The sequence below is a fragment of the Beta vulgaris genome, chromosome 7 (genome assembly GCF_026745355.1).
Source record: "Beta vulgaris subsp. vulgaris cultivar EL10 chromosome 7, EL10.2, whole genome shotgun sequence".
NCBI lineage: Eukaryota > Viridiplantae > Streptophyta > Magnoliopsida > Caryophyllales > Amaranthaceae > Beta > Beta vulgaris.
In genome coordinates, this window is record NC_079208.1 from 38,015,996 (window position 1) to 38,037,794 (window position 21,799).

Consider the following 21,799-nt stretch of genomic DNA (forward strand, 5'->3'; position numbering starts at 1 on the left):
ATAAGATCTTGTAATCAGAAAAAATAAGTTCAGATTAGATCAGATCAGAAAAAATAAGTTCAGATCAGATCAGATAAGTTCAGATCAGAAAATTTCAGGTGAATTAAACATAGCCTAAGTGCACCTTATTGACCCTCAACTTCTGAAGCTTAGCGTTATCGATTGTACATGTTAGTTTTTCTACACTTTCTTGAGATCCAAATTTCTTGTAATTTGTGCTGTACTTGTTTTCAAGGATTGTACAAGTAATAGGAAAATAACAAACTAGAAGCATTGCATGAGAGGCGTGATAGATTTAGTTTGAAGATGTTATTAAAGCATTGTATATTTAACACATTGTCAGAAGCTATTCGGCTCTTGCTCTCCACCAAGATACTGCGTCTTTTCAGTTCGCCATGCAATTATGGCCTAAACCTTCATCAGCATTACCACTAATATACTAATTTACCAATTATACCAAGCGATTTTTAACTGTATGTTCATGGGGACATAAGTAGATTTCATAACATAGTTAATATAAACATATATTGTTATGGGCAAATTCGGCATGATTTGATGTTGCACTTGATTAATGTGGAAAAATGTAATCTAGAAGTCCTATCATTGTGCAACTAACAAGAGAGTATCATGGGAGTCAAAGTTAGTCCCTACAATTAAGGAGGTTGTTACCACAATTACTATCTTCAAGGAATAGCCAAAACAACAATATGGATGTATCTACAACTATACGGAGACTACATTCATTCATATGAAAAAGTCAAGGAATCGCCTCACTTCATGAGAATTTCCACATAACACTCTACTTACTCCTCCACTATCACACTAGTACACTACTATATAATAATATCTTGTGATTACCATTGAGAACCATGAAACACATCCGGCAGAACCTTCCCAAAAGCTTCCATATTTTATCTTCAAACATATGACCTTCATTTTCTAAGCTTCTACAGAGACATTATCCATATTTTACCAAGGGCCAATTCCCAAAACTACTATATTTTATAACCTACAAATGCAACCTTAATATTTTACTCCATAGTCCAAGTATTTATTTGTCTACATTTTACCCAAAGTGATGAATATCACCTCACACGAAGAGCCTCTACAGTGCTTCTACCATCGATATATTAGGTGCTATAATTATCTCTTGATATATTATCGTTTGAATTCCCTTATGTCAATTTGTCAACATTTGTAATAGTCGTATATGCACAGATAAGCAATATACTTGTAATTACAATGATTTTAACGTCCAACATCATAGTGGATTGGTGGTCTCATATCCACCCATGGTTTTTACTCATCTTTATCGGTGTTTTCCACGTCACCATTTCTTATCTTCTCATATCATATAAACATGGATTCCCAAACCCTAGAAATAAAAACTACTCTATCATGAAATAAATTATGAAATCTAAATCTACAAGGAAAAACATAATCAAAGAAATCAAGGAAAGAAACTAAAAGAAATCATGAATTAATGAACAAGAACAAAAACTAGGGTTTTCAATTAAAAACTAGAGAGAAAGAGAGTAGAGAAGAACTAAAAACTCTAAAGAGAAACTAAAAATAACGTGAAAGAGGGAGAGAGAGAAAGAATGAAAACATATCTAAATAATATTCACCTAACATTACTAGGAAAATAATTTACAAGATAAGGAAAGTCTTAAATAAATAATTAATAGGCGGATTAGTGATCCGCGCGTACGCGTGACAGATTCCAGCAGAAGCAGTGCAATCTTCCGAAAGTCATGACTCCTTGACTAGAAGTCTCATCGGGGCGTGCCACCTATCGTTGGAAAGTTCTTCAAGTCTAGTTTCTAAATATGCTGGAATTACTTGGTTTTAATAAGCACGTCAAAAGTTATGATCAGAAGAGTAGACGTGACTCCTTTTTCACATTTATTCTAATGATTTTCCGCTTCGTTTTTGCTCAAACTCTTACTATGACATATCCATACGATCCTTATTCATTGTAGCTTCCTTCCAAGTGCTCCTAATCCTCAAGTTTAGCCAAACATACTCCAAATACGTCCTCAATGCCTGAAATTCATCAAAAATAAGAAAACATACTGAATAGGAGTAGAAAAGCATAACTTAAGAATATAATGCAATAATGAACCTAAATATGAAACTAAATGCTCTAAAATGCAACCTAAATGAACCTAAAAACAATATATAAATATGACTTATCAGGATTGTTAAGGTACAAGTGTGAAGGAGCTGGGGGTAGTGAAGGACCACCAGCTAAGGTGTTGTGGTATCTACCCATAATACCTAGATTTAAGCGCATGTTCTCAATTAAAGGAGATGCGAAGAATTTGTGGCATGCAAATCGTAGGAAGAAAGACGGTATGCTGAAGCATCCGACTGATTTACCGGAGTGAAAAAATATCAATAGGGAGCATAAGGCATTTGGTAATGAGGATAGGAATCTGAGGCTTGGATTATGTATGGATGGTATGAACCCTTTTGGAAATCTTAGTTCTCAACATAATACATGGCCCAATAGTTTTAGTGGTTTATAACTTACCTCATTGATTGTGCATGAAACGCAAGTACATCATGTTGCCGCTTCTTATATCGGGGCCGAAACAACTTAGAAATGACATAGATGTATACCTCCAACCACTTGTTGAAGATTTACAAAAGATGTGGAACGAAGGAGTGTTAGTATTTGATGCGTATGCTAATGTGATTTTCACACTGCGTGCCATGCTTTTGTGTACTATGACGATTATCCAGCCTATGGGAACTTATATAGGTATAAGACAAAAGGCAAAGAAAACCATGCCCAATTTGTATAAATGACATAAAGTCTACACACTTGAAGGGCTGCAAACATGTCTATATGCACACACGAAGGCTCCTCAAGCTCGACCATGCCTATCGGTTTAAGAAGAATGCATTCGATGGGACAGTTGAAGAGGAATTTACTCATAGACCATTACCTGGTACTGAAGTTCATAATCAGGTTAAGGACATTGAAACGATATTTGGTAAACCTGTGAATGAGATTGATTGACCAACGGGATACTGGAAAAAGGAGTTGATTTTTTGGAAACTCCCATATTGGAAAGATCTACGGGTCAGACATTGTTTGGATGTCATGCATATAGAGAAGAATGTTTGTGATGCTATTCTTGCGACACTTATGAATATTTCGGGGAAGGCAAACGATATTAAGGTGTCACGACTTTACTTGGAAAACAGGGGCTTCGACCTGAGTTGTGGGCTCAGAAAAGGGACGGAAGGAAGAAGACAGTAGTGGATGAAAGGGTTTATCAGGAAACTTGAAAAAAAAAACATAAGGTGGAGGATTCGGAGAAGAATTATTTTCCACTGGCTTGATGCACAATGTTGAGAAAAGAGAGACGGATTTTTTGCGAGCCGTTGTATGGAATTAAGGTTCCAACTGACTACTCATCGAATATGAAGCGATTTGCTACCTTAAATGGTGAGTTGAAGTTATCGAGTATAAAATCTCACGATTGCCATGTCATGATGCAAGTATTCTTACCGATTGCAATTCGTAGGATACTTTCAAAGCATGTGAGGCGCACAATTACCGAACTTTGTTCATTTTTCTATACAATATGCAGCAAAGTCATAGATTCGTCCACCCTCGATTTTTCGTAGGCCATAGTAGTTGAAACTCTATGCAAATTTGAGATGTTTCCCCCCTTGTATTCTTTGACATTATGGTCCATCTCATTGTCCATTTAGTTCGAGAAACTAAGTAGTGTGTTCCAGTGTTTTTGCGGTGGTACTATCCTTTTAGAGCGATATATGGGTACTTTGAAGGATAAAGTTCGAAATTTCGCACAACCAGAAGGTAGTATAATTCAATGGATTGTGGGTGAAGAAGTCAGTCATTTTGTGGTTGAGTATTTTTCTAGTGTTGATCATGATGGAATCTGACATCTCGACACGAGGCAAACTTGAGGGCAAGGGTCCAATTGGTTCTAAATTGATCTCACCTTCTGTAGAGAAGCGTACACAAGCTCACTTATTTGTGTTGCATCACGTATCAGCTGTCCATCCTTATTTAGATGAACATATGAAGGAATTACATGTTACCAACCCTGGAAAAGGAATAAGGACATTGACGCAAATGCATAACAAGACATTCATTGATCAATTTCATAAACGAGTCATGATTGATTTTGATGAAAGTGTTTCTGAAACAGTCAAGTGGTTAGCATTTGGTCCTCGTGAAGCTGTATGCTCTTATGAGGGTTATGATATAAATGGGTATACGTTTTGGACTGAACATCAAGATCTGAAGTCAACGCCACAACAAAATAATAGTGTTTCACGTGTGGTGTCATCTACACAATACGCAAGGTCGAAGGATAAGTCGCATGTAAGTGGTCAATTGTTGTACCTGGCAAAAGGAGTATCCTCGGCATTGGTGATGTTGATGATGCGGAAGAGTATGATGCATTTGAGGACATCCCAACTTTTACCTATCCTAAAAATAGAGTAGAAGATGATGTGAATTTGTTGGAGAACTATATGCGTGTAGATCACACGGATGGGATACATGTTGAAGAGTCTAAGAAACAGCGGGAGGTCAAGAAATCATGAGACATATACTCAGGTATGTCTGATTTGTCCACTTCGTAACTAGTATGATGATTTTTTGGCTTATTCTTGCTGTTGGTCAAATTTCGGGAACGTTAAATGTGCTTTTAGGCCTACATGGCAAGGGGGAGTGCAGTGGGGTGGCGGCGGTTGTGGAAGTGTTATAAATGCGGGGAATGAGGTCAAATGGCATTGGAATGCCCATCTAGTGCTCCCCGCATTTGTAACAATTGCCGCTACCACCTAATGGGTATTCCCTTGCCATGTGACATGACTCTCCATATTGGTCTCAGTTCCCACCACCTCCGTCGCTACTACTACCAAATGGGCATTTCCTTGCTATGTGACCTCATCTCCATATTTGTAACTAGTGTGTAGATTTTTAGGTTTGCATTAGTTGTTGGTCGAATTTCGGGAACGTAAATGTGATTTTAGGCCTATTTCAGCCTTTTCTCGTCCAATTTGTAGTTTTCAAGTCATTTAACCCCAAATTTTCTTTGAACATGATAATATGAGGTATTATAAAACTAATGTGTAGAATTTTAGGTTTGCATTAGTTGTTGAACGTTAATGTTAGGCCTATTTTAGCCTTTTCCTGTCCAATTTGTACTTTTCGAGTCATTTAATCCCAAAATCTTTGTGAACATGATAATATGAGGTCTTATATAACTTTTGCGTAGATTTCTAGGTTTGCAGTACTTGTTGGTCGAATTTCGGGAACGTAAATATGATTTTAGGCCTATTTCGACCTTTTTCTGTCCAATTTGTGTAGGGAGGTGGGGAGGTCCGCATGGGAGGTGGGCAGAAGTATTGGGGAGGTGTGTGCAGGGGAGGGCAGGGGTGGGGGGGTCTGTGCAGGGTGTGGAAGGGGTGTGGTGGGGAGGTGAGGTGGGCAGAGGTGTGGTGGGGAGGGGTATGTGCAGGGTGTGGTGGGGAGGGGAGATGGTATGTGTAAGGAGGTGGGCAGGGGTGTGGGAGGTGGAGATGTGGGCAGGGGTGTGGAGTGGGAAGGTGAGCAAGGGTTTGGAGGTGTGCAGTGGGCATGGGCGGGTGTGGGGAGGTGTGCAGGGGGCAGGGGTGGGTGTGAGGAGGTGGGTGTGGGTGTGTGTCGGGTGGGCAGAGGTGCACAGCCGCACACCCACCCCTACCCACCTCCGCACACCCACCCCAACCCACCTACACCTCCCCACCCATGCACATCCCTGACCACCCACACCCTCTGCCCACCACACCCCTCCCACACCCCACCCCACACCTACCTCCCCTCCTACACCCTTGCCCAATACCCACCTCCCACACCAACCTCCCCACCCCTTTCCCACCCCCTGCACACCCCTCTCCAACCCTTGCACACCCCTCCCCTACCTCTGCACACCCCTCCACCACCTCTGCCCACCTCCCCCAACCTCTTCCCACCTCTCTACCCCTGCACACCTCTGCCCACCTACCCCAACCCCTTGTCTACCCACCCCCACCCTTGCACACTTGCTTATTTTTCCTTTTTGCGTCCAATTATTAGATTTCTAGTCATTCAACCCCAAATTATTTTTTTATCATGATAATATAAGATATAATATAAATAGTATGTAGATTTTTTGGCCTGCATTTGTTGTTGGTCGAATTTCAGGAACGTAAATGTGATTTTAGGCCTATTTTTGCCGATTCGCATTCAATTTGTACTTCTCGGGTTATTTAACCCCAAATTATTTTTGAACATGATAATATGACGGTTTTTTCACCAGGTACCCCTGAGGTTTCACAATATTCACCCAGTACTCTAACGTTTTCGACAATTCACCTGGTGCCCCTGAGGTTTTGAAAATACTTAGAATACCTTTAATGACTAATAGCCATCAACTCCGTTAGTCATTAAGGTTAAATCAACCAAATTAACCCCTAACTAACCTACTTAATACTAATTAATCCTAATTAACTCTAATTAAACTTAATTAATACTTTAACAACCTAATTAACCTATCTCTCTCCCTAAATCCTAACCCCACCATCTGACCCCACCTCACCCTAACCACCCAAACCCCATCACCTGACCCACCTCACCCTAACCACCAAAATCCCACCAACCCAACACCCTTAACCCTCCCACCACCTCTGCCCCTCCCCACCGCAGCCCCTCCCCCCATCTCCACCCTTCGCACAACACCTCCCCCAACCCCCACCCTCGTGCATCGATTTCTCCACCCCCCGTCTAATTCTGCGCTCCCCTCCTCCCACCCCCATCGAATTTCGCGCTCCTTTCCCCCCACCCCGGTCAAATTTCGCGCAACGCCTCCCCTGAGTCGATTTTTCGCGCAGCCGACGGGGGGTGGGGGGAGGGGAGCGCGAAATTCGACGGGGTGCGGGAATCATTGCGCGACAGGTTGGGGTGGCGGGAATCGTTGCGCGTCAGGGTGGGGTGGGGGGAATAGGTGTGTGCGATGGGGGTGGGGTTAGGGAGGAGGGGTTGTGGTGGGGAGGGGCAGGGGATGGTGGGAGGGTTAAGGGTGGAGTGCTAAAGGTTTAGGGTTAGGGTTAGGGATTAGGGTTAGCATAGGGCTAGAAGCTAAGGTTAATTAAGTTTTGTAGGGTTATACTTAACATAAAGTTGACGGTAGGGTCACGTTAGGTATTTTTTCAAACTACAGAAGTACTTGGTGAATTTTAGACAACGTGAGGGTACCAGGTGAATATTAAGAAACCTCAAAGGTACCTAGTGAAAAATCGATAATATAAGGTATAATATAACTAGTGTGTAGATTTTTAGGTTTGCATTAGTTGTTGGTCGAATTTCGGGAATGTAAATGTGATTTTAAGGCTATTTTGGCCAATTTGCGTCCAATTTGTACTTCTCGAGTCATTTAACCCCAAATTATTTCTGAACATGCTAATATGAGGTATAATATAACTATTGTATAGATTTTTTTGCTTGTATTAGTTGTTGGTCAAATTTCGGGAACATAAATGTAATTTTAGGCCTATTTTGGCCTTTTCACGTCCAAAGTATTAGATTTTAAGTCATTTAGATCCAATATTTTTTTATGAATATGACTATATAAGTTATAATATAACTAGTGTGTAGATTTTTAACCTCAATTTATTGTTGGTTGAATTTCGGAAGGTATATGTAATTTTAGAACTATTAACTACGGTAAATGATTGAATTCTTATATTATGTGTTTTATTCCTCGATTGTTTTGCTAGGTTTATATGAATAGAAGTTTGAAGCGCTTCACCATGGAGGAATTAAATAAAGTTCAGGATAAGTTGGCGACTTACCTTTGTGACGATTGCTAATGAATATTATGGGAGGATTTTTATTTTCCTAATAATATGTGTACTTTTATCAATTCTATGTACTTTATACATTATTTCAATATATTTAAAGTTATTTACAATTTGTTTTTTTATTGCATTTTGGTCATTTTTTTTTGGAAGGGAGGTGTTCGGTAGGGGAGGGGGCTGCCACGGTGGGTGCTGGGCTGGGCTAGGAGGTGGGAAAGGGTGGGGAGGTGGGTGTGTAGGGGTTGTGAGAGGTGGGCAGAGGGGTGTGGGAGGTAGTATGTGGGTGGGCAGGTTAGTCTGTGGGTAGGCAGGTGGGTGGGCAGGTAGTCTGTGGGTAGGCAGGTGGGTGGGCATGAGGTTGTGGGAGGTGGGCAGAGGGGTGTGGGAGGTAGGCATAGGGTCTGTGGGTGGGCAAGGGTGGGGTGGGGTGTGGGAGGTGGTTTGTGGGCGAGCGGGTGAGGAAGTGGGTGTGGGGTGGCTGGCAGCAGGGTGTGGGTATTTTTTTTAATAAAGAATAATTTTGTAAAAGGGCTGCGAATTTGGGCATAAATCACAACCTTTCTATATTTGAAGGGCCGCAATATATGAACAAACACAACCCTTTTAATAATGAAGGGTTGCGGTTTTCTTCCTTAAACCGCAACCCTTCAATAACTGAAGGGTTGTGGTTTGTTTAAAAATTGCAACCATTCCTTTTTGCTGAAAGGCTGCTGCAGCAAGGGCTACTGACCAAAAACGCAACCCTTCAGGCTGTTTTGACCGTAGCCCTTGCGTACTTTTTCACTAGTGTTTGTCATTTGCCATTATGTCATGTATGGTCTCGCTTAACATACTCGTTGTATACTGCTCTTGACGTTGACGACGAACTCTGGTATTTGGTGATGAATGTCTTCTATGGTGTCAAACAACTAATGTTTGGAGTTTGGAGTCAATGGACAAGGGTACTCTTCAAGAATTAGGATCTCGACAATGTCATTACTATGTGATTGTTCTGCAAAACGAATTATAAATGCAATGGCCACTCTTTCAAGGCGTAAGCAAGAATAGCTTCCAATGGAGGGATTAAGTCTTGCAATTGACGTTAGTTCAAGCAAAAGTGGTAACCACTTTATAACTCTCCAACGCAGAAGAGTTGTCGTTGAGCTAATAAATAAAGCAAGAGTAAATGTTAGTGTAAATATGTTAAAGTCAAATGCAATTTATGTACTAAGTGTTCTTCGCATTTATATGGACTATAGCACGAAGAGTGAGGTTTTGGAAGAGTTTTATGGCGTACCTATGTGGCATTGACAATGATCACAATTTGCAACTTAGTTGACGACGACGTTAATGGCCAAAGATATTTCGTTGTCCAAACTTTGTCATGCTGGTGTCATCCCCTAATTTTGTCTTTGTCTGACTCTTTTAGATGTCTTTCATGTCATGCTGACACCGAAAGTTTCTAGCGTCTTTATCAGCTTGAGATCTTAGACTTCTTTGAGTGATAGTGTGTAATCGTAGTTGATGTCGAGCCCCTATGTTGCTTATGTCTTTGACTAACATTATACTTGTACTCGAATTCTATAAGCATAATTGTTAATCACTTTCGAATTCATGACAAAAAATATCATAAGTTACAATCTAAAAGTCACAATAATTAAATCATAATATCATGTGCCCCTGTGGTGACTTTAGGACAAAACAAAGGTCTTCACACATCAAACTTAGTTTTGGGCTGAAGTTAGCCACAAAATTCGATGACGCTTGTGACTTTAGGATTCTCCTTGGGCGGTAACTGATAGTGTAGAACCTTGATGCTATAACCTATTCTCCATTTGTCCTCACAAACTTGCGTTATCTCAAAATAAGTGTATTGATGTAGTTAGTCATGTCCGAATTTGAAACATATTAAATTGATACCATGATGTTAAATTGTAGTTTACTAAAGCAAATGTAAGTAATCTTAAAGAGAATTACCTTATTGTCACACCAAGTAAAAACAACTTACTAATGTGTTGCACGGGTGACGGTTCGTGATAGAGGAGATGTCTTTGGTTAAAGACGGGCACTAAGATGACGTCACTATTAGGTCGATGTTGGATTATTTGTCGCGACGACTTCATTTGTCCCAGCGAACTTTTTGGTCGCGACAGACTTATTCATCTGCCACGACGACCTTCTACATTCCGACGCGGCGACAAGCTGACTTTCTTCATTTGGTCGCGACGAACTTCTTAGTTGCAATGGGTTTTGATTGCCGCAACGACTTGGACTTTTCGAATAAGTTATTGACTAATACTTACATCATGGTAAATGTGTGCTTGGTTGGTCACGACATTAGGATCGACACCTGTTGCATCTCCACGAGAAAAAGCAAGATAATTAGAAATTAACAAATAAAACTTTGTTACCTATTTCCTCGTGTAGTCGGGAAGTCAACGATAAATAAGATCTTTGCTTCATCAAAGTCTACATTTGCTTAGTTGGATCTGACTTCACCAATCTGACTGTGATTCTCAACTTCATGACTGCATCGGCTCAAGCTTGGACTTCGGTCACACTAAGGCGTTGTTCCATACTTTGATGTCAACCAAAACTCTAGCGTCGGTCTTCATTTTATGACGCTGATTTGTGCTCTGATGTTACAAAATTTGCGAATGTCAATTGACGTCTAGATGCCATGAAATATTCCAACGTCTCCATGCACATGGCCGCGACGCAAAGAAGGTGATGATGAATCACTACTCCAACACTGACACACCAAATGACGCTATATGATGACACACTGGACTTTGTATTTTGGGAGAATTTTTGTGGATATGTGTTTATAGGGAGAATCTAGCCATCGGCCCCACGACGGCGTCAAATTTTTTATGCCAAAAATCGCACAAGGGACAATTATTGATTGGGACGTTGATAACTAGATTAGAACAAGAAAAATAAAGGACGAAATTTACGTGACGAAAATAAAGAAAGAGATTATGGATTGATATTTTGTAACACCCCCAAAATCCACACGCGCCTACCACTGCTGCGTCGCGTCGACCTCGGGGGCGTTACCGCCGCGATGGAACGCAAGGCATAATAAGGGTTAACGATAACTTAAAACATTAACTTGAAAACTAAAATGCAGCGGAATTAAAATATAAATACAACTCGGGAATCATCAATGACCCCTTTCATTCAAACCACAAACCATATATAAGTCTTTAGAAAAACCAATAATACTTATTTCAAAATGCTTTAAATGTAAATACCCAAGCCTAGTCCCCGTATGCTCGAGATTATGCAGCAGCACCAGCACACCTAGTCTGCTCCCCATTGTAGCATCAATGGTTCATCGCAGTTCATCAAACACATAATAACACACAATCAGCTATGCTGAGTACGTAATGAACCATTGAATACATGTAACATAAATGATGCACACATGAACAATCTTAAGCATGATGCTACACTATGTTACATCCTTTATCCTTTAACCTTTAATCTTTAATCTTTAATTGGCATCGAACGGGCACCGTCATCTTACTAGAATCATACGGGCTACTGAATCCTTAACAGACACTAGGTCTGTTAGATGAAATGCAAATACGGTTTTGTTCCGTCTCACACCCATCACCTTAGTATGCATACCCCCAAGATCGAACGGAACCTTCCGCCTACTTGAGTGTCAAAAATATAAGGACACTACTGTCGTCACAGTAGGCCTGCGTAGGAGCGTAGGACAAGTCCCACACTCCCCCCATTGTTCATCACTTGTAGGGAGTCCAGCTACAAGATATTGCCATAATTCATTTTAATATTAACCATTCATTTCATAACCACATATAGTCATTTACCTGTTCTCTTAGTTAGAATGCTCAAATCGTATCTCCTGTAACAATATTGTTACACTATGGATACATAGAATCATTTACCTGTCCTCTTATGCTCGAATCATATCTCTTGTAACAACCTTGTTACACTATGGATAGATTAAAAATGCTCTTTGAAATACTACGATAGAATTACGCATTCCAATGCAACATATCAATTTCAATTACAAATGTCTAACCAGACAATCTCAATCAATCAAACATTCCCTATCATGCTTCTAGGTTCCAATAACATAGATTGCAACCTAATCATGATACTAATACTTGGGATTAAACTGGTACGCGTACGTACCTTGTAACAGAGAATTTTCGCTGTCTTAATCGAACGTTCCGCTTATGAAATTGGGACCTAAACCGTTAAATAAAACTTTAGTGCTACGTCGTTGATAACATTAACAACTACTACGTAACTAAGACTATACGGTTTAATAATTCGACGTAAACGATAACTAAACCCCTTGTTTATGAATTTTCGTTACTTTTCTTATTATAAAGAGTTTAACGTCTTTTAAGGAATTAAGGTTAGTGAACATACTAATATTAGTTAGTGTCATTAGTCCACTAACTTTACCAAACCAATTAAATTATAAGTCTAACCATGTTTTATGTCCAAAATCTTATGTCCAAAAGTCTTAGGTCCAATCCAGTATTATGTCCGAAAGTTAGATCCGCAATTATACTCAGATCAGTAAAATAAACTCATTACTTGAATTAATAATTAACTAATTATAATTTAACATAATTATGATAACATAAATTATAATTAAACTTGATTTAATATATTCAATATACAAAAATGTTTTATACCGTTAAGCTCGCCGGAAATTAAGTTCCGGCGACCGATTTCCGGCAACGGCACACAACACTTCGTCGCACAGCCCCGCCTGGCTCGCACCGCACCTCGCACACACACCTGCGCACACTTGGTCGAGTTCGTCACGCAGCACTCGAACACCCTCGCACAGATCGCACCACCCTCGTCGCACCAAACCTCTCGCAACCGCAACCCTCTCGTCGCACACAACCCCACTTCGCACAGCTCGCTCGTTCGCACCCTCGACTGCACTCACTCGCACAACACTCGCACTACACCCTCGCGCACTGACTCGAGACCCACGCCCAACTCCCGCTCGCACACGCTGCAGCGCTACTCGTCGCACAACGCGACGAGGATCCGAGAAGGCGCGGCGAGGGAGACGAGGACAGGGAAGGACAGATAGAGAGGATAGCAACGAGAGAGAAGAGGAGAGCAGCGAGAGAAGAGGAAAGCAGCGAGAGAGGAGAGAGAAAAATGGGAGATGACGGCTGAGGGAGGAAGGTGAGGATTTTAGGGTTTCTAAAATTATTCTCCTCTTCTTTTCCTTTTTATAACCTTCTAAAAGTGGTAACTCTAGATCGGGTAAACTCGGCTTAACTTTTATAAATCCGAAATTAACCCAACCGACTCGTATTAATATTATTATATTCTTATTAATCTGTAAATAATATTAAAATACATTTTTATTAACTTCTTTAGATTTTCTTAATTAATACGAATTAATTCTCAAAATACGGAGTATTACATATTTATTCGTGGTTTGATTAGTTATTGATTTCTCTAATTGATTAGTGTTTTATTGTTAATCTTGCAATCTGATCAATTGTTTGATTAAATATTGTTAATATCGAGTCATAGATCGAGAGATAGTACTCTTTAGAGGCTTACCTACAATTAGCAAATCTGATTATGTTGAGCGACCGTACTAGCATATGTTAATTTGAGAGCGTTAATGCCTGACCAAGGATTAACCTGTGCTCTAGATATCTGATTGATTGAACTATTGATGATATTTTGATAGATTATAGTTATAAACATGGTGAACCATTACCCTAGATCCTTTTTAGTTTGATTTTCGTAATTTGATTAGTTTAGAACTTTAGTATTCATATGCTTGATCTTGTTTAGTTTCTCCATATCTTAGAAGTTAGATTAAAACGACCATCTCTCTGTGGATTCGACCGTACTTACCCTACTACATTGTTAGAAAGTTTGCAGGAGTTATCTTTGGCGGGTGTGCGACAACGTGGACACTCATGTAAATGTTTGAACTCATTACGATAAAGCACTCAATCGTTAGGACAAGCATGTATCCGCTCGTACTCTAAATTGAAAGGACACATGAGTTTCTTATCATAATAGTACGACTTTGGCAGTTCATTTCCATCAGGGAGCATATCAGCTAAAACTTCCAACAACGATGTGAAACTAGAGTTCGTCCAACCAGCTTTCGACTTAATGTTGAAGAGTGTAATCACGGCAGAAAGTTTGGTGTACTTTGTACAACCTGGATACAAAGGCTTTTTAGCAGCCTCAGACATAGACTCAAAAATACGAGGTCGTTTACACGAATGATCTTTAACCTCATTTATCATCTCGTCTACCCAATCCTTATCTTCATTCCCATACTCATCATCCCAATTCTCATCCCCGACATCATCAACGAGCTTTAAATCCTTCTTTTCTTCACATACGTCGCTCATTATTCTAGAGCTTACTATACACTTCCCCTCCTCACTATGCCAAACCCATACGTGATATTGAGGCCTAAACCCACGGCGAAAGACATGCTCCCTAAGCAAATGTATACTACTAACCTTACTCACATTTCCACAATCGACACAAGGACAATAAAAATCGACTGCTCTAGAGGATGCTTGATATTATAATGCAGATTTACAGAATTTTGAGACCCCATTTACAAACTCAATCAATTCACGACTACCATACATCCAAGTACGATCCATCTAATCATTCAAGAAGACCTCAAATAATTAAACACTGACAATAATTATAATGTATCAATCATTATCTAATTACATACACATGCAAGAAAGTTAGATATTCAAATCACAAAGAGACACATGCAAGCTAAGATAGTGACATGTTCAAGTGTATGCATGCAGCCGAAGGTCCTTATGACTCCAACCTAACCCATCCTTAGACGTCTAATCTCACTATTGAATATATGCCAACTTTTCAATTCTAAGGAAAATCCGACATCATTTCCCTACAGTTGTCCAAGTACACAATGTAGATAATTGCTTATCTACATAGGTATCTAGAGAACAATGTAGAGAAACGATAAGCCAAGACTTTCCTCAGAATTGAAAAGAAGACACACATTCACTACCTAAGTGAGATCAAACGTCCAAGAACAGTCCCGAACCGGGGACTATTCAAGACTTACTCCTAATGAGTAAGTCTTGAACGGGTATCTAGGCATATGATGATGATTCATAGTTAAACTACATTATTTTCATACAATCTCATATCAAGAAACATACATACATCCATAAATATCATAACTTTAGTCAAATTGAAACACATGACAACTATATTTAGCTCATCAATAAATTAAACAAATAATAAAACATGCAAAGAAATTAAACATTATACCTCTTAACACCAGTGACGAGAAAGAGAGAAGAGATAGTTGGAACTTTATTTTATCCTTGTTTAGTCCCTTTTCCTACAATTAACGAAATCCACATTGCACATTTAATCACATAAAAACAACAAATTTAACTAAAAACAACAAATTTAACTACACCCTCCCCACCCCCTGCCCACCACCACACACACCCTCCCCCACCCCCTGCCCACCCTCCCCAGCCATCCCCCACACCCTTCCCACCCTCCCCACCCCCTGCCCAGCATCCCAAGCCCCCCCTCCCACACACACCCTCCACACCCCTGCCCACCCTCCCTAGCCCTCCCCCACCCCTACCAACCCTCTGCCCACCCTCCAACACACTTAAACAAACTTTTTGTAGTAATCAAAATGAAAGTAAAAAAAAAAACACCCTTAGCTTGGAAACGAACAATTTGCATTACTGTTTTGGAAAGTAAAAAAGAATGAAAAGAGGGGAATTATCGGAAGAGGAGAAGAGGAGAGGGTGAAGGTGGCGTTGCATCGTGGTGGTGGTGTGTGGTGGTGGCGCATGCAAAAAAATGAAACCCGCAACTAGAAAAGAGAAGAGGAGATAGTGAAGGTGTGCGTCGTCGGTGGTGGTGCGTCGTCGTTGGTGGTTGCATTAGGGCTCCATGGTGAAGAGGATAGGAGACGGTGAAGGTGTGCGTAAGTGAGTGAGGAGTGAGAGGGAGTGAGTGAGTGAGTGTGCGAGGGAAATTCGTGTAGTTTTTAGTAATAAAGTGTGCGCGCATTTTTTTGTCAATGGAAGGGCTCCGTTTAGCCCTCCACTGCAACCCTTCTAAAGTGAAGGTTTAGAAGGGTTGCGGTTTTTGGGCTAAACGCAGCCCCACACTTTAATGAAGGGTTATGGACGTACGTAATCCTTTGTTACTGAAGGGATGCAGTCATTTGGAAAACCGGAATCCTTCACTGAAAGGGAACCGTTACCTTAAAAACTGCAGCCCTTATTATCAAAAAGGCTGCATTTTTGTGTTAACCTCAATCCTTAAAGCGCAACCCGTCCAGTTTTTTCCTATAGTGAAAGAATCCTAAATATTACAAGTCTTAGGGGACGATAGCACATAGTCAATCGTTGAGGCGCTACAACGAGAATAAATCATTGATGCTCCATCAGACATGATCAGTCACTAACGCTACTAAAACTCATCAAGTCATCACGACACTTTAACAATTTCTAATCTATTTATGCAATTATTACACAATTTCTAATCTATTTATGCAATTATTACTCGTATCATTGTTCCCTTATGAATTATTTGTTGCTAACCTTTGAATGATTTGTTGTGCTTCTTATTTATTACACATGTTCCTTCGTTGGTCTTTCCAGTTACTATAAACTTGTTATCACGGGAACAATCGTTGTTGTATCCTTTCTTTCGTAGAATTAATGTTGGACAACAGTCTCATGATATCAGATGTCGGATGACGCGACACATGTCACGAGATCGATGACACGATGCCAGTCAAAAGACGACGTATCGTGACACTTATCTCGAAACGATGTGACGCCCACCAGATCGACGACACGACGGCATTCAAAAGACGACGTGATGCCTGCCTCCAAACAACGAGGCGCTTGTCGGAAGACGACGTGACATATCTATACACAATATAATATTTGTTACTAGAGAAACGCGATGATAATCGAACTAAGCACCAGAATGACATAGGGACCAACAATGATCTCACAAACGTGGATTACACAGAGTTTCAAAAGCATGGAAAATGCACCGAGTCAAAAGCATCACATGACATCAGTTCACATGATCTACTAGCTATGACGACATAACAACGTTCCTAAGGTACTCATTTTTCGTTTCTCACATACATATCCTAAGCACATATAGTTTAACACCAGATATTGGCAGACACACTAAAGATCACTTCATTTATCAGGTTTAATCATTACATCATGAAGTAAAAATATACATATGTTCACACCACACGTAGTATCTAAACATGACGCCTAAACGAAACACATAGACATGCATGGGCGCATTTAGACACAATATATATTTCGATGATGAAATTTATATGTCATGAAATTTGTGTTTCAATATAAACGGTGTTTCGTAACAATGGATAATGCATTGGTTAAGTGACATTAGATGACATAGTTTGCTATGATGAGATACCGACATGCAAAGGTATTCACACCTAAATTCACTAAAGCACCTAATAAGACCTTTGAGTTTAACATTGTGTATCCACAAATGCACCTATGATTATTTCATTTGTTGACTTAAGCTATAGCATCTTGAGCTAATGCGTGTATATGTTCAAATACACAAAGCGTCGATACCTACGAAGACATGCATACATGCTTTTTAAATGACGTATAACCTATGACATAAATTTGCATCATGACACAACAAGGTGACACATATAAGACGACCTGAAAAGCAACTCAATGATTACAACAGAATGACTAACGTTATACTAAGACACTCCATTGGCCTTGATGTCGGCATCTTATTCTTTAACATCTTAAATGGCTTTATTGCCAAACTTTGATCCACCACACTTTAGAAGACTTTATCGTCAGACTTCGTCCCGCAACTATTTAAATGGTCATTTCGCCACATCTCCCTCGATGATACTTCAAGTGGTCATCTCGCCAAATTTCCCCCTGCGATATGTTATATGACATACGATTTGACTTTGCTTTATGAATTCATTCCGAGACTCTTTATTGGTCATGTCGCCAGCAAACATACGATAACAAAAGAACCAAGGCACCTTGAATGACTCTGACACCAGTGTGCAACACCTGTGAAATGATCCCTTACTAATGCCAATGTTAGTTGTGACATTAACTCAACTTCAATGACAAATATCACTCATTTACGACACGATAAAGTTTCAAAGTGACATTCAGATAGTTTCATTTGTAAGATAATGACTCTGTGATAACAATCACAAAGATCAAAGACGTCAGCAGACAGGCCGACGAACAAAAGTCGTCAACCGATAACCACACGTCAGTAGCAAAGGATGCGAGAAGGACTGTAGAGATGGAGTGACATATGAAGACTATTTTCCTAATCTTCGGTGCGCTACAATTAGGAAAATGGGGGTTATCGTTATGGGAAAATTCGACATGATCCGATGTCGTACTCGATCAACGTGAGAAAATAATGTAATCTAGAAGTCCTATCGTTGTGCAACTAACAAGAGAGTATCATGGGGAGTCAAAGTTAGTCCTTACAATCAAGGAGGTGGTTACCACTTACCACCATTACTATCTTCAAGGAATAGCCAATGCAACATCAGGGATGTATCTACAACTATATATATGGAGACTACATTTATTGTATGTGAAAAAGTTAAGGAATCCCCTCACTTCATGAGAATTTCCATTAACGCTCCACTTACTCCTCCACTATCATACCAGTACACTATTATATAATAATATCTTGTGACTACCATTGAGAACCATGAAACACATCCGACAGAACCTTCCCAAAAGCTTCCATATTTTATCTCCAAACATATGACCTTCATTTTCTAAGCTTCTACTGAGACATTAATCCATATTTTACCAAGGGCCAAATCCCAAAACTACTATATTTTATAACTTACAAACAATCTTAATATTTTACTCTATAGTCCAAGTATTTATTTTTCTACGTTTTAACCAAAGTGATGAATATCACATCACATGAAGAACCTCTATAATGCTTCTACCGTCGATATATACAAGTGTCTAGGTGCTATAATTATATCTTGATATATTATCATTTGTATTCCCTTATGTCAATTTCTCAACATTTGTAATAGACGTATATGCACGGATAAACAATGTACTTGTAATTACAATGGTTTTAACGTCCGACATCATAGTGGATTTACGATGTTTACATTTTTAGAATCTAGGTGAAATGAAGGAGGTAAAACCATGGTTTTCAAGGTTGCAAATAATGTGTAAATTAAATGGAATAGATTGGACTTTTGCAAAATTCAAATCAAAATCCAGTTCAAAGTCTATTGGAATCAAACCAAATCCGTACTTCTTGAGTCCAAATCCAATTTGAACTTTTTTTGAGTTCAATCTTGTCTAGTCCAAAAAAAATCTTAATTCCGTATCCAATCTCATCCAAAAAAATGAAACACTTATCTAAAATAAATAAAACGCTTATAATTTTCGGCAGTTTTAAAATAAATTAAGAGGGCATTTGGTTTATGAAGGGGAAAGAGAAAGGATTTGAGAAAGAGAAACAAGGAGAAAGGAAAGGAAACCCTTTGTTCAAAAATGTTGTTTGGATTAAAAAAACCCCTCTTCCTCTTCTCCACCATGTTCTACCAATATCTCTCTCTAGTGCAGCCGGCTGCCGCTCTACCGCGTCCCTCACCGCTGAACTTCGTCGCCTCCCCTCACTGTCGGCTGGCTTCCCCCTCACCACCGACGACAACACCCTTACCACCCCTTTTTTTTCTTTTTCTTCTCCACCACCATTAAAGGTGAAATTTGAGGTTTTGAAGTCAAATTCAACCATGAAAACTCTAGATGTAGAGTTTTTATAGTTGAATTTGACATCCAAAATAAGAAAAGATATTTATCCATCTTTATTCATAATTTATTTATTTTGTAAGGTTGTGGGTTTTGAAGAAGTGTTGGGGGATCTTTGGTGGGTGGTAGTGGCTTATGTGATGGTTTATGCTGCTAAGATGGCATGTGGTATTTTCGTTAATGGGAGTGGCGGTTCTAGCGACCGGATGGTGTTTTCGACAGTGGGTGGTGGTTTTGGTGGTAAGGGTGGCGATGAGAGGTGGTGCTAGTGGCTGGGGGTAGTGGGTTGGTGGTTGGTGTGGTGGTTTAGTGGTTGGGGTGGTTGTTCTAGTGGTTAGGGTGGTGGTCAATCATTGGTCAAAGTGACCATGGAGTAGAGGAGGGAAAGGGTGAGTGAAACCTTGGGGGTGTGGGTAATGGAAGTAGAGGAGTTTGGGGGAAAGGGAAGGGTAAAGGGAATGATTAAAATGTGCTAAAAACAACAAGTAAGGGAATCAACCTATTTGTTTCCCTTACCCTTTCCTGAAAACCCCAAACCAAACTCCCCTCAAGTGTTACTTTATTAAGTATTTACTTCTCTACTTATCTCCTCATCACATGGATCCCATTTTTCTTTATCACTATCTTTCTCCTCTCCTAAATCTCCGTGCCAATCCCCTATATTTAATTTCACATAAAACGGAGGAAGTAAAAAAAAATTCAAAATGTTTTTTCATGATTGAAATTTGAAGAATTAAATTGTTTATGGCAAAATTACTTTTTGAAGCAAAATGAAGTATATACATATATTAAAACTAATAACATCAATTTGTTAAGTAATTACATCTATTTTAAAAGAGTTCGAAAGTCTATAATAACATGCAAATTGCAAAATAAAGACCTAAGTCCCCAAATAATAATAATAAAAACGGGTTTTTTCACCATATACCCCTGGCAAAGAAATTTCACTATATACCCTCACAAGTTTTCAAATACACCATATATCCTTCACTTTTAAAAAATACATAAACTTACCCTTATGACTAACGGTGTTAGACTTCCGTTAGTCATTAGGTCCTAGTTCCCCCAACCCTAATTAACTAATATAAACCTAAGTCAAACTCTAACCCTAACCCTAACCACCCAACCACCACCCCTCTCCCACCCCTTACCCATTCCCCCCACTGCCCCCACTACCCCCCCTTTCCCCTCCCCACCACCCTCGATGCCCGCTCTCCCCCTCTGCTGATACACTAGCAGGTAAAGGACGAAGACTAGATCCTCCATCGTACCATCATCATAGTAAAGCTCGTAACTCACTCCGCCACCACCTCCTCCACCTGTAACACCTCCGTTTTCCGACTCTGATGGGGCCCGCAAAACAATTACCGGATTAAACGGTGAACGATCACCTCCATTTCGCCAACTACGACGAAGTCTAGGGCTAGAGGTGAGAGAATCTAGGTGCGAAAAATTTGGGTTCGAAAAATCTGTGGGGCATCGGAGCTTCGGAGAGGGGGGTTGCGGGGATGCGGGGGAGGGGGCTACGGGGATGCGAGGGAGGGGGGAGGGGCCGTGGGGGAGGGGATCCGAGGATGGGGGAAGGAGGGGTTGTAGGGGTGGTAAGGGGAAAGGGTGGGGTGAAAGGAGGGGGTGGTGGTTGGGTGGTTAGGGTTAGGATATTAGATTAGGGGTTAGGAATTAGGGTTAAAGATTAGGTTAGTTAATTAGAATTAGAAGGAGGATTAGGAGTTAATAATTAACGAAAGTCTAACACTGTCAATCATTAAGGGTAAGTGGATGTATTTTTTTTTTAAAGTGAGGGTGTATATGGTAAATTTCAAAAATCAAAAGGGTACATAGTGCAAAAAAATTTATCAGAGGTATTATATGGTGAAAAAATCGGAAAAAAAAAGTTACATCAAAATATGCAATTCTAGGCACTCATCTGCACTACATACACAGAGTACCAAAATATGATAGTCAACTATTTAGTGTTGAAAATTTATGTAATAAGAGAGTAACTTTATCCAAGATTATATATATATGCCAAAAATTATTTGGACTAGGTTATCCTTTGCACTCCACGAAGTTGAGTCCAAGTTCAGTCC